The sequence below is a fragment of the Pseudochaenichthys georgianus genome, chromosome 8, assembly GCF_902827115.2.
Source record: "Pseudochaenichthys georgianus chromosome 8, fPseGeo1.2, whole genome shotgun sequence".
NCBI lineage: Eukaryota > Metazoa > Chordata > Actinopteri > Perciformes > Channichthyidae > Pseudochaenichthys > Pseudochaenichthys georgianus.
The window spans coordinates 25,500,975-25,512,409 of record NC_047510.2 but is presented as its reverse complement, the minus strand read 5'-3'; the positions used below and the strand labels follow the sequence as shown (position 1 = coordinate 25,512,409).

At 39.1% G+C, this 11,435-nt stretch overlaps 2 pseudogenes; both read right to left on the bottom strand.

Annotated features, from left to right (window-relative positions):
• Positions 1–3,765: 3,765 nt before the first annotated feature.
• Positions 3,766–4,773, bottom strand: LOC139434223 (zona pellucida sperm-binding protein 3-like; annotated as a pseudogene).
• A 1,021-nt stretch (positions 4,774–5,794) lies between these two features.
• LOC117450505 (zona pellucida sperm-binding protein 3-like) lies at positions 5,795–10,739 on the bottom strand (annotated as a pseudogene).
• Between the last annotated feature and the right edge of the window lie 696 nt (positions 10,740–11,435).

Genomic DNA, 11,435 nt, shown 5'->3' with positions numbered 1-11,435 from the left:
CAGACATATCCAGTGATATTATGGAAAACAATACAGTAGGCAGACTATTATATAGTGACATCAGTGATAATTTACCTGTTTTTATTGTCTCTCACTGCAGTTCTAAGAATCCTAAAGTCGCCAGCCATTTCAAATACAAAAGATTGAGAACTGAAGATAACATAATTGCATTTAAGAACGACTTCCTGAATCAGAATTGGAGGATAGGTTACCCTGAGTTTTCTGTGGACAAAAGTAATGTTATTAATAATACAGAAGATGTAGTTAATGGTTTTAATGAATTCTTTGTAAATGTGGGGCCAGATGTGGCAGAAAGAATTACAACCATAGAAACAACTAAAGGGGAAGATCCGGACCTCTGGAATGAAAATAGCTCTTTCTTCCTCACACCAGTCGAAGAAAAATAAATCATAGATACTGTGCAAAAATGTAAAAGCAAATACTCGACCGATTGGAATAATATTGATATGATTATAGTAAAAAACATTATTGAAGAAATTGCAGAACCATTGACACATCTCTTTAACTTGTCTTTTCAATCTGGTAAATTCCCAAATAAAATGAAAATAGCAAAAGTTACACCATTATATAAAACTGGGGATAAACAGCATTACACAAATTACAGTTTCATTGCTCTCTCTGTTTTCCAAGATCCTTGAAAAGCTTTTTACAAAAAGACTTGACACTTTCATGGAAACAAATCAGCTTTTGGACGACAGTCAATATGGATTCAGGAAAGATAGATCAACATCTATGGCACTAATGGAATTAAGTGAGGACATAGCAAACTGCATGGACAATAAAGAACAAGCAGTGGGAATATTTATAGACTTACAAAAAGCATTTGACACCATAGATCACAACATTTTACTGAAAAAACTGGAACGGTATGGCGTCAGAGGGGTGGGAATAGACTGGGTGAGAGATTATTTAAGCAACAGACAACAATTTGTTGAAATTGGTGAACATAAATCAGAATACATGAACATAACTTGTGGAGTACCTCAGGGGTCTGTGTTGGGTCCAAAGCTGTTCATAATATACATCAACGACATTTTCAGAGTATAAAATATATTCAAATGTATTTTATTTGCAGATTACACTAATATAATATTTGTGACAATTATAAAGAGCTAATGGAAGTGATAACAGCAGAAATGATTAAAGTAAAACATTGATTTGACACAAACAAATTATCATTAAATATAGGAAAACAAAGATTATGTTATTTGGAAAACATAAAACAAATCCAAAGGGGCAATTAATACTAGATAAACATAGAAAGAGTATCTGAAATTAAGTTCCTTGGTGTGTTTTTAGACCACAAAATCAGCTGGAAACCTCATATCACTCATGTAAAAGCAAAACTTGCTAAGACTATCGCAATATTGGGAAAAGCCAGACACATTCTGGACTACAACTCATTGTATACTCTATAGAACACACTAATATAGACATATCTGATTTACTGTGTGGATATTTGGGGAAACACGTACAAAACCAACCTACAGCCATTATGCACATTAAAAAAAGGGCTATAAGTGTTATCAATAATGTTGGATATCTTGAACACACTAATGTATTATTTTTGAAGTCACACATATTGAAGTTCACTGATCTGGTTAATTTTAAAAGAGCACAAATCATTTACAGAGCAAGACATAATCTACTATAGGAAATTAAAAACATTGTTCATAGATAGAGAGGGTGGGTATACTTTGAGAGGAAATCTACATTTTAAACAACTCAAGGTCAGAACAACTCTGAGAAGTATGAGTGTAGCAATCTGTGGGGTGATTTTATGGAATGCTTTGGAGCAGGAGTTAAAACAAAGCACGAGCATAATTCAGTTTAAAAGGATGTACAGAAACACTTTTTTGGAAAACTATGAGAATGAAGAGAGGTGATTGAAGATGAGAAATGATTGTATATGTATTAATGTAAATGTATGTAGGAATAACTTGCATAATGATTTAAAGGACAATCATTGATCAAGTAAGGGGTGGGAATTAATAAGCATTTGCTTCCTCCTGCTCCCTTTCGGACACATATGATTTATTGTTATTATTAATATGAAGACATTTTTGTTGAATATATAAATATTATCATGAATGTGGATAAATACTGTATTTCAACAATACGGTTATCCAACTGTAGAATTTACAGTTTACCTTCAGGGATCAGACTTCCGATGTTTGTTTGATCGGTGGGAGAGTTGCTGGAGCATGTATCGTCGCAACATCGACACACCTCATCACTGCCATCGACATTTATCCATCTGATGATTAGTATACAGAATTAATAATTGTTTTCCTTTAGCTTTGAGTTGAGGGCATTTACACCCCAATCCAATGTTGAAATAATAGCCATTTATTTACATATACTCCATGGGCAGCGTCAACATTCTAAAATATTCTTAAAGCTTACAGTTAGCACATTCCTCACACATGTATACTGTTGCTGAGGTAAGCATCACTGTTACATTGATCTGGCTGTACAGAGACAGCATGGAAAATTCATTTTAGAAAAAGTATTTATCCTTATATTTACAGTAAACGTTGGACCTCATTACAAATATATGTTTCCTTAATTAAGTAACTTGATTACTTAAGCAGCAAGAAATATTAAGAGCAAACAATTGAACCAGTTTTAGCTTATAAATAATTGTTAACCTGATGAGCCTTTGTAAATGATACACTGAAACCTTTTGCAATATTACAGTAAGGAGCAACAATTCACAAAATAAGTAATAAAAGCACCTTGAATTTATATAATTGCAGGCCTTGTTGACGGGCTGCTGCTCTTCTGCGTTTCAGAGGTCGCTTTCAGCTGGCAAGTGATAAAAACCTAATATAAGATAGACCAAAGAAATGTCATTATACAACTTCGAAGCATTTCCAAACATGACAAAGTCCTTCAGGTTATAGAAGTGGCTCACTGAGATTTCCTTGTGTCCTGGGGGAACAGGAAGGCATCGAGCTGCAGCTGAAGAGAAGAAGATCTTGTTCTGGGATTGAAAAGTGCATTTGATCCGTCCTCTTTGGCATCATTGAAGCACATGACGAAAAAGCGTCTCACCGTAATTGAAGTGAACACATTTCTGCTTGTACTCAGTTATATATTGTTTCCCCCCAAAAATTGCCTGACTTAACTCATAAAGTTAGGTAGATTTAAATGTATAATCAATTATATTTAACCATGTAACTTTGAATTAGGTGATTCTGTAATGAGTTTTGAAACTGTGATTGATGGTTTCTTTATTGGTTGAAAAAATGCTCTACCTTATAAATAAGGAATACTTCACATATAAATGTTTTGTATTAAACAATGAACGGTGGTTTTTTTCTAATTAAAATGGTGGTCGCATTTAAGAAAAGCAAAACATCCATTGACAATGTCTTAAAAAAACGTGAGCAGGAAAATCAAAGACCCATTTTTCCAGTAGTGTACTAAAAAAATAAAGAAAAAATTGCCCTGCGAAATACTACACTGCTTATGTATTATTTGAGAATGAATGTACACATTGTCTTTAGTGGGTGATATTCCTTTAAAAAGGTACATAAATTATATATTTAAAAAAAACTCCAGTTCTCCAACATGCCTGGAAATTGAGAGGTGAGGGGTTTTCCGTTCAAATCTGTAACTTCACTGCTAGATGCCACTATATCCTACACACTGGTCCTTGAGGTAAAGTGTGTGACTACTTCATCCACCATACTACATGCACACTTAAAAAAAGACCTTCAATGAAACACTGAATAGGTCTCACATACCGGTCATCAGCTTTAGAGAGAAAGCACCTGTTGAATACACAGCAGGAAGAGAGAGGGGCGGCTGCTGAGAGTGACTGCCATCAAACTTTGTCCTGCCCCGGAAAGGTAACAAAGTCAGCCGAGAAGAAGAAGTCACAAAAAAGATTCTCTGCACAACACAATAAAAACATCTCACCTCTTATAGTGACAGGAAACAGGAACAACAGCACGGGTCGTTCTTTTAATGCCATGTTGCCCGGCGACTAGTAAGATTATCAGCTTGTTTGAGTAGATCACAGAGTCCTTAGATGTCTATAGAGAATACAAAATAACTGAAATCAGGGACACTTCTGAAAACACAACAAATCAAAACTACCACTTAAGCAACCACAGTTATATATACAGCATCTCCTATTAATCTTCAACAACTTACAGTCACTTTGGAGCCACAGTCTTGTAGTCCAGCTTCAAATAAATATTCAGTCACCAGCCGCAACAGGTCGACACTGACTGCTCTGTGAATGCTTGACTTCTCCCAACAAAAAATCCCATGGAGACAAAAGGCATCCATTTTTAAAGAAGTCAGCCTTTACCGCAATGAGTATGGACACTTCTGTGCATTGTACGCTGATAGTGGATCCCTCATTGAATTGTGGTTCACTGATTTGACTTTCTGTGTCAAACCCTAATGCAGCAGTTTTCTATTGGTCCATCTCTCAAAGTTCGAATGGCACAGAGGCTGGCCGAGCTGCCGTCACCATTGTGCTCTTTTATCAGAACAGAACAGGAAAGCAAAGTAAGCAAACACACCACTACAAGTAGAACAAGTGATAATTTAGGAAATCTAAGCCATACTGAATTTAAATAAGATGCAGAAGGTTCAAACTCTCAATGTTAAATACTTCCCAGTGCAGACTAATCACATGGAGAGGACAGCTGGAAGCAATTACTCATTAACTGATGAGAATTAAAGCTGCAGTCGCACCGAAATACCTGCATGTGATTGGCCCACACCTGACATGTGGGTTTACATCTAGTGGTTACACTGATGCTTCAATAAATGTTGAAATAGTATATACTACAGTTAATGGAGAGCAATTTAAAATGCAGCCCCATTTTATTTTATTCAACATCAGTTTATTTTTTGCATGTAGGTTTTAATGTGGTTTACTGTATGAGTACGATTCAGTTCCAGTCCACTGTGAAGTGAAACAAAAACTGACACATTTACAGCTTCACTGGTTTCTGGCTTTGGGTCCCAACAGGCACTTTGTTGCAGGGACCAAAATACATCCCAGGAAGTTACATCTTCCACACGGCCTTTTAGTCTAAAAACAAATGTGTGATGTCATGAATAGCATTGAGCCAATAAGTATTGCTTCAGTTCCCCCCCCCCCCAGATGCCTTGAAATAATGGCATCTGTAACAATACTTAACTAAAAATTCATATCGTCACTTTTTTTTTTTTAATCAGTCCTCAAAAACGGGAGTGAATAGATTTGCTAAGCTAAAGTAACAACTCAAGGCTTTGTAAACCATCTAATTGTACCTCTAAAACATATTGACTACCCTAGTAGAGGTCTGGGTACTCTATTAGAATGCAGTCTCCAGTCAGAAAACCCAATGGACACAAAGTTATGAGACCATGTTTATATCTTAACGTTCAGGTCATTATATTGCCAGGAGCCCATGGTAAATACCCTTTTAAAGAGGCTACTCATGTACAAAGGCTTTGTTGCAGCAACTGAAGTTCAAATATAAACTGGCTGACCTCCAATACATCACCTTTATACAGCTGTTACAACTAAAGCAAATGACACCCCAGAAAATAAATGCCATGGTGTAGCACCGTTTCTAGCAGCAGACAAGCCCAAGAAAAGACATGGAAGACAAATTACAATTTTGAGTCCACTCCTAAATGTTTACCGTTATATGGAATACTTTTGCTCATTAGGAAACAATAGTTTGCATTTAATTGTTTTTAGCTGTGAGCAGGTCATCAGTTTTCCTTGTGTATTGCAACATTAAAAAGCAAACAAATGAAAGTTTGAATAATTTATTATCTCTTTGAGTCCATTGTTTCAGAAAGGTCAGATTCTGTTGCAGTGGTGTTGGACAGTGGGGGCACAGCCACATTAACCGCAGCAGTTGGGAGGACTTCATCGAGCTCCGCTGTGTTGGTACTGTTCAGCCCCGCTGCCTTCGACTGCAGGTCGGCCTCAGGAGAGGTTTTTTTTTAGAAGTTCAGGAACTTCCTCAGCATCTTCATCTGTAGTCGTAGAAGTGTTAATGTAAAAGGTGCATTGCAGAGTGCCATTTAAAAAAAAAAAAGAGTTAAGACTTTTCACATTTTACCTTTTTCTGTTCCACTTTTGTCTTCTTCGTCTTTATTCTGCTCAGAAGCTAAAGTCACAACGTCCACCTGGTTTTGGGTCGATGATGAATCAGGAAGCAGTCCTTTCCTCTGATCTTTGACAGAAAAACAATTCAACATTAAGATTTCATTATGGGCCATTTTAATCTCAATTTAGAGATTGTTAAAGGCTTCAAATGAACAAAGAATAATTAAATACCGGCATTGACTTACCAACTCTGTTTATTCCACTCCTCCACTGGCTGCCAAACATTGTAGATCTGCTGATTTGATCAATAATGGAAGAAGGCTCCTCTGCAGGTATGGGTCGGCTTTTCTGCTTGGCTGGCAAGACCATCATCGGTCCCACTCTGGCCTGATGTTCCCACACTAACACAAACCAGCACAATGTATGTTAATTCAGTTACCCAGCCATCATCACGTCTAAAACCTATGCCAAAACATGTCACAATTGATCATTATGACGACATCTATTCTGCAGCCAATATTCATCATACAAGTTTCTACAAGCTCCCCACCTGTACTGGTCTTCAGTCCACTCCTCCAGAGGGGTTCACGCTCTTCTGGCTTCACAAACCCTCGAGGCCTAAACTTGCTCGGGCTGCTGGGAGTTTGCTCAACTCCAATTGGTCTTTTGCATTGCCCACATAAGTAGTCATTACCATCAGCGGACTGCCATCTGATAAATAAAAAACATTCAGCACCAATACTTTATTTTTTGTGTGTAATTTCACATATTTTAGACTGGATCTCACTTACCTTCCATTCACAAAAGTGCACGCCTTGGTTGTTGCATCCGTGCCATTTATTGGAACAGCATACAGGTGACATGTGATGTAGAGCTATGAGAAAAGGAGGTGTTGGGAAACATGCACACAATATCATGTTTAAGGGTGCGTTCATACCTAATAGTCCGCTCTCTGGTGCGCACCAGACGACAGTTTGTTACATCGTTTCATTTTTCAGAAGGTTCGGTTTGCGTTCACACGGGCAAAACTCGAACGGACTATAAACTTTAAACACAAGTCATGTGCTCGGAAATGCTGCTCAACCATTGGTCAGACATTAAGGGGGTACAAACGCAATCCCGGCAATTTCTAGCGGAGCCTCCGCCATGGAGCAACGGCACTTTCGGCAGGTTATTCTCATGCTGCTGTTAGTCTGGAGATCAACAGACACTAGCGGCCCGCGCATATGATTATATAATCAGACAACGTCCGTTAAAAAACATTACTACATGGCTTTGTTGAATACTCGATTCTGATTGGTCAATTCAAAACACGTGACACGTTTTTAATCCAGAACAGACAGACCGCTGTCAAGGATTTATTGACCGTTGTTAAGGACGCTCACATCTGCACAAAGAAGTCCGTTCGATTTAACTGTATACAGTTTGGCTGAAACTAATTGACAAAACAAGAGCGACAAGAAAACAGCGGAGAAGTAACTGGCAGAAACCCTCCTTTTTACGCAGCGGTCCAGACATAGGTCGGACGGCAAGACATATTCAGTTGCCAGTTACTTTGGCATTAGGGCAGGGAGATCTAGATACTTCCCAAGGTTTGACATAATGAATTGTGCTACTTTTAAAGCAAGCAACGATTTTTTCAAATCTGTAATCATGAAGCTCCTCAAAAACGCTATCGAAGCAGTTCCTGCCATTGCTACGTTAGTTCAAACAGTAACAACGGACTATTTTTCTTAGCCGATGCATGTAAATGTAACTATTTTTTAAATCAATAAAATAATTTTCTAAATCCACAAAAGCATTTCAATTAATATTGGGAGTCATGTCGTTACTTTGTTGAGAATGTGGCCATGTAATAAGCGGGATAATGTGTAGCAGCGCGGTCATTATGAGGAAAAGAACACCTTCATGCCGATCTAGATCCCTTCGCTTCGCGTAGGGCTCCTGATCAGCCTGTCGGTGTTCTTTTCCTGTTTATCCATGAGACGTTCTGCAGAGGAGGGGAGTTTCACCGACGACAGGTGTTCTTACTTTTATGTAGCTGACGGAGAATTTTTACTTTACACATCACTGTTCAACACTTCATTCTGCTTTACTCTTTAACTAAACAACCGGGGATGTTTTGAAAGACTCTTTCGCTAAAGATTTTTGAAGATATCCGCGTTCTTGTGACACGTAAATACTGCGCTTCCTATGTTTTGGTGCGGACTGCGTTCACACCAGCAATGAACCGCTCCAGAGTTCGCAAGCAAGCGCTCCGAGACCACCTATTTTAGCGGACCAGAGTCCGGTTGTTTAGTTCACTTCAGAGGTCTCGGACTGCATTCACACCGACCCAAATGAACTGCACCAAGCGGCTAAACGCACCAGGGTTCGATTCAACCGGAGCAATTTCATAGAGCCTCACCTCCCCTCTGTCCTCATTATAAAATCTGAAGGCATCAATGGACATGTGGAGCTTGTCATCCTGTGTCCTGGCTAAGAATTGAGACCTTGAGCCTGGAAGCTGAGAGTCAACAAAGCACCTATGATGAGGAAAAACAAAAAGAGCAACACTAAATTAGCACTCATTGACTACTATAACCAGAGTCTACATTACCCACAATGCAACTCCACCGCTAACATTTCTAGTCATATCGAGAGGCGAAGTCTCTCCCTTTCCGGGGGACCTCCATGGGACCTTATTTCTAAAAAAGTATGTATTGAAGTCAATGGAGAGAGAAAGATGATCTTTCTGATCCCGTTTGAATTGTGCCACGAATTACACATATGACGTTTGTCAATTTAAAAGATAATTTTGCAAGTCAAAAAATAAAAGTGTGTTGTAAAAATGTGAAGTAACTTTTTTTTGTGTGAAACGCTCAATGAACTACCTCTCGCGTCACAGACCAAGACGGCCGTCACCTTGGCACATTTCATTTCTTCCTTTCAGAATGAGGTGAAAAGTATTAAAAGAGCTGAACATCACTCAAAGTCTGGGCATGTTGAGAGCTGTACATACACACAAGGGGAGTTAGTTGATTCCTAAGAGCCAGCATGAGGGACCGGGTCCCGTAGTCTTTCTAGTTGCGTATTTTTCATAGTCTTATATTTCAACAGTTTTACTACAAACTGACTTTTGACATGGAAATAATTTTTAAAGATTAACAAACGTCATATGTGTAATTCATTGCACAATTCAAACGGGGTTGAAAGATAATCTTTCTCTCTCCATTGACTTCAATACACAATTTTTCCGAAATAAGGTCCCATGGGTCGCAAGTAGATGGGCGGGACTTCGCCTCTCTATTGGCAAGTTCTGGAAGTAGTTCTTTAGAGTCAGAACTGCACAAATCTGACCTGTGCCTTTGCAGCACAGAAAGGAAGAACTAGAATACCAAAGATTAAAAGAAAACTGCAGCTAGCCTTAGCTAATGGCTAACTTGAAGACGACACTAAAGGACTGATCTTTTATTAACCTGTCACTCGAGTCAGCATTGCTCGTGTCTGAATTAAACCACTTGAAGAGCCTTACACATTAAACAGCTCCCTCTAGGGTCAGAAAAAGACTTTACTTTTTGCCATTTAGCAATTTGCAGCCGTACCCATTTTCAATGAAGGCATGCCTGGGGCTGGAGTGCATGTCAGGGCTCAGTGTAGCCACGCAGCTGCTCACAAACACTCGGAGCGCCACGTGATGCCCAATTCTGACCGAGGCCTCGATGCTGAAGGGCTCACCGAGTTGAAACACATTAGAGCCTCTTTTGTACTGCCAGTCACCTGCACACGGACAGAAAAAAGTACTAAGTGCAAATAGAGCCATGACAACTCATAACATGAGATAATTATCAAAACCCACTTGTCATTATTCTCAAGTTAAACTGCAACATTTCCACTGCAGCCTGGGTCGACATGAAGGGGATCCAGGTAGGCATGAGTGAAGAACTGGACAAACTGTACTTCCTAAGAAACAGAAATCATGCATTAAAAAAAAGACAGACATCATTCAAAGATTTTTACAATGTGAGCTTTAAAAACAAAAAGAGACAAAGACCTTTCGTAATGACATTCAATTGGAATTACAGCCTCCTCCATTCGAACAACACCATATGGAGAAGCCTCAGGAGAGTATATGAGGAGGTTTGTGTAGATCAGAGAGTCCTCAGTTACCTGTGGAGATTAGACGTGTTTAAAACTAGAAGCTATAATGAATCATATATGAAATATATTTAAAGTTACCCAGCGTCTGGTGCCGCACTCCACAAGTCCAACACTGATACTGTACTCATCTGCTGAAGACGCTGTAGCTCTGCAGTACTGGTTGTTGGTCTCTACTCCAAGGCGTATCTCGTCACCGTCAACAGGAGCTCCAACCGCAAACATATCGGCTTTGATAACAATCTCCAATGAGTCTGGATGACAGGTCACTCTGATGGTATTCACCTGCTGCGGTTCCTCAGCCGGAGACTTCTGCTGCCCGATTTCTGACCTGCCTGTGTTCGCAAGGCTCTGAAACGAAGCATCTTGTGTGGACGGGAAAGCAAAAGAGGAGCTAACACAGAGTCCTACAAGGAGGATAACCTGAAAATTAAAGGCCTCCATAAGTGAAACTGGTCCGCTGCTCTCTGTCTTCCTGACTGTCTCACAGTAGGCCTATGGTTCAGGGTGAGCGGTGGAGCTTTTTTAAACTCTAGCCGATCATTATCCTCATCAGAGCAGCACACCTGCGTCCAATCAGACACGCATCAGCTTAATTGGCTGCACACTCTGAACTCAATACATGAGGCTGATTGGGAGAGAGGTGAAGGGCGTTTTCACATGTTTAAAATGTGCATATATTTGCTTCATTGCTTGTTACTTTGGATTTTAAATAAAATGTTAGTGTTGCAGTTCATGAAAACCATGCAGGAAGCATTTTGACTAGTGATGGCGAGATGAAGCCTTATGAAGCTTTGAAGCTTTCCAGCCAATTGGTTCGCAAAAGGGTTCATCTCATGAGGCTTCATCATGGGCTTCATTTGAACGCAAACCCCCCTGTTGGTCAAAGTGTGTAAAACAGGCAGATTAGACATCTCAACAGTGTGCTCTATCTCATACCGAGTTCCCAATGAGTAAAGCCTTAGAATAACTCTAAACAACGAACATAAAATCATATTTTCATGTTAACAATATTGTTTTTATTCCAGTTGAATGATTGTGATTGAAAAGCCTAAGGAGGCTGGTAAACATTGCAAAGAGGGATTTGTATTCCTTAATAATATTCTTAAACGTAACCATGTTGTAGCCTGAGAAAGGCTAAACCATATCAAAGAATACATTTATTAACTACATTAATAATAATAATTCCTTACATTTATTATAG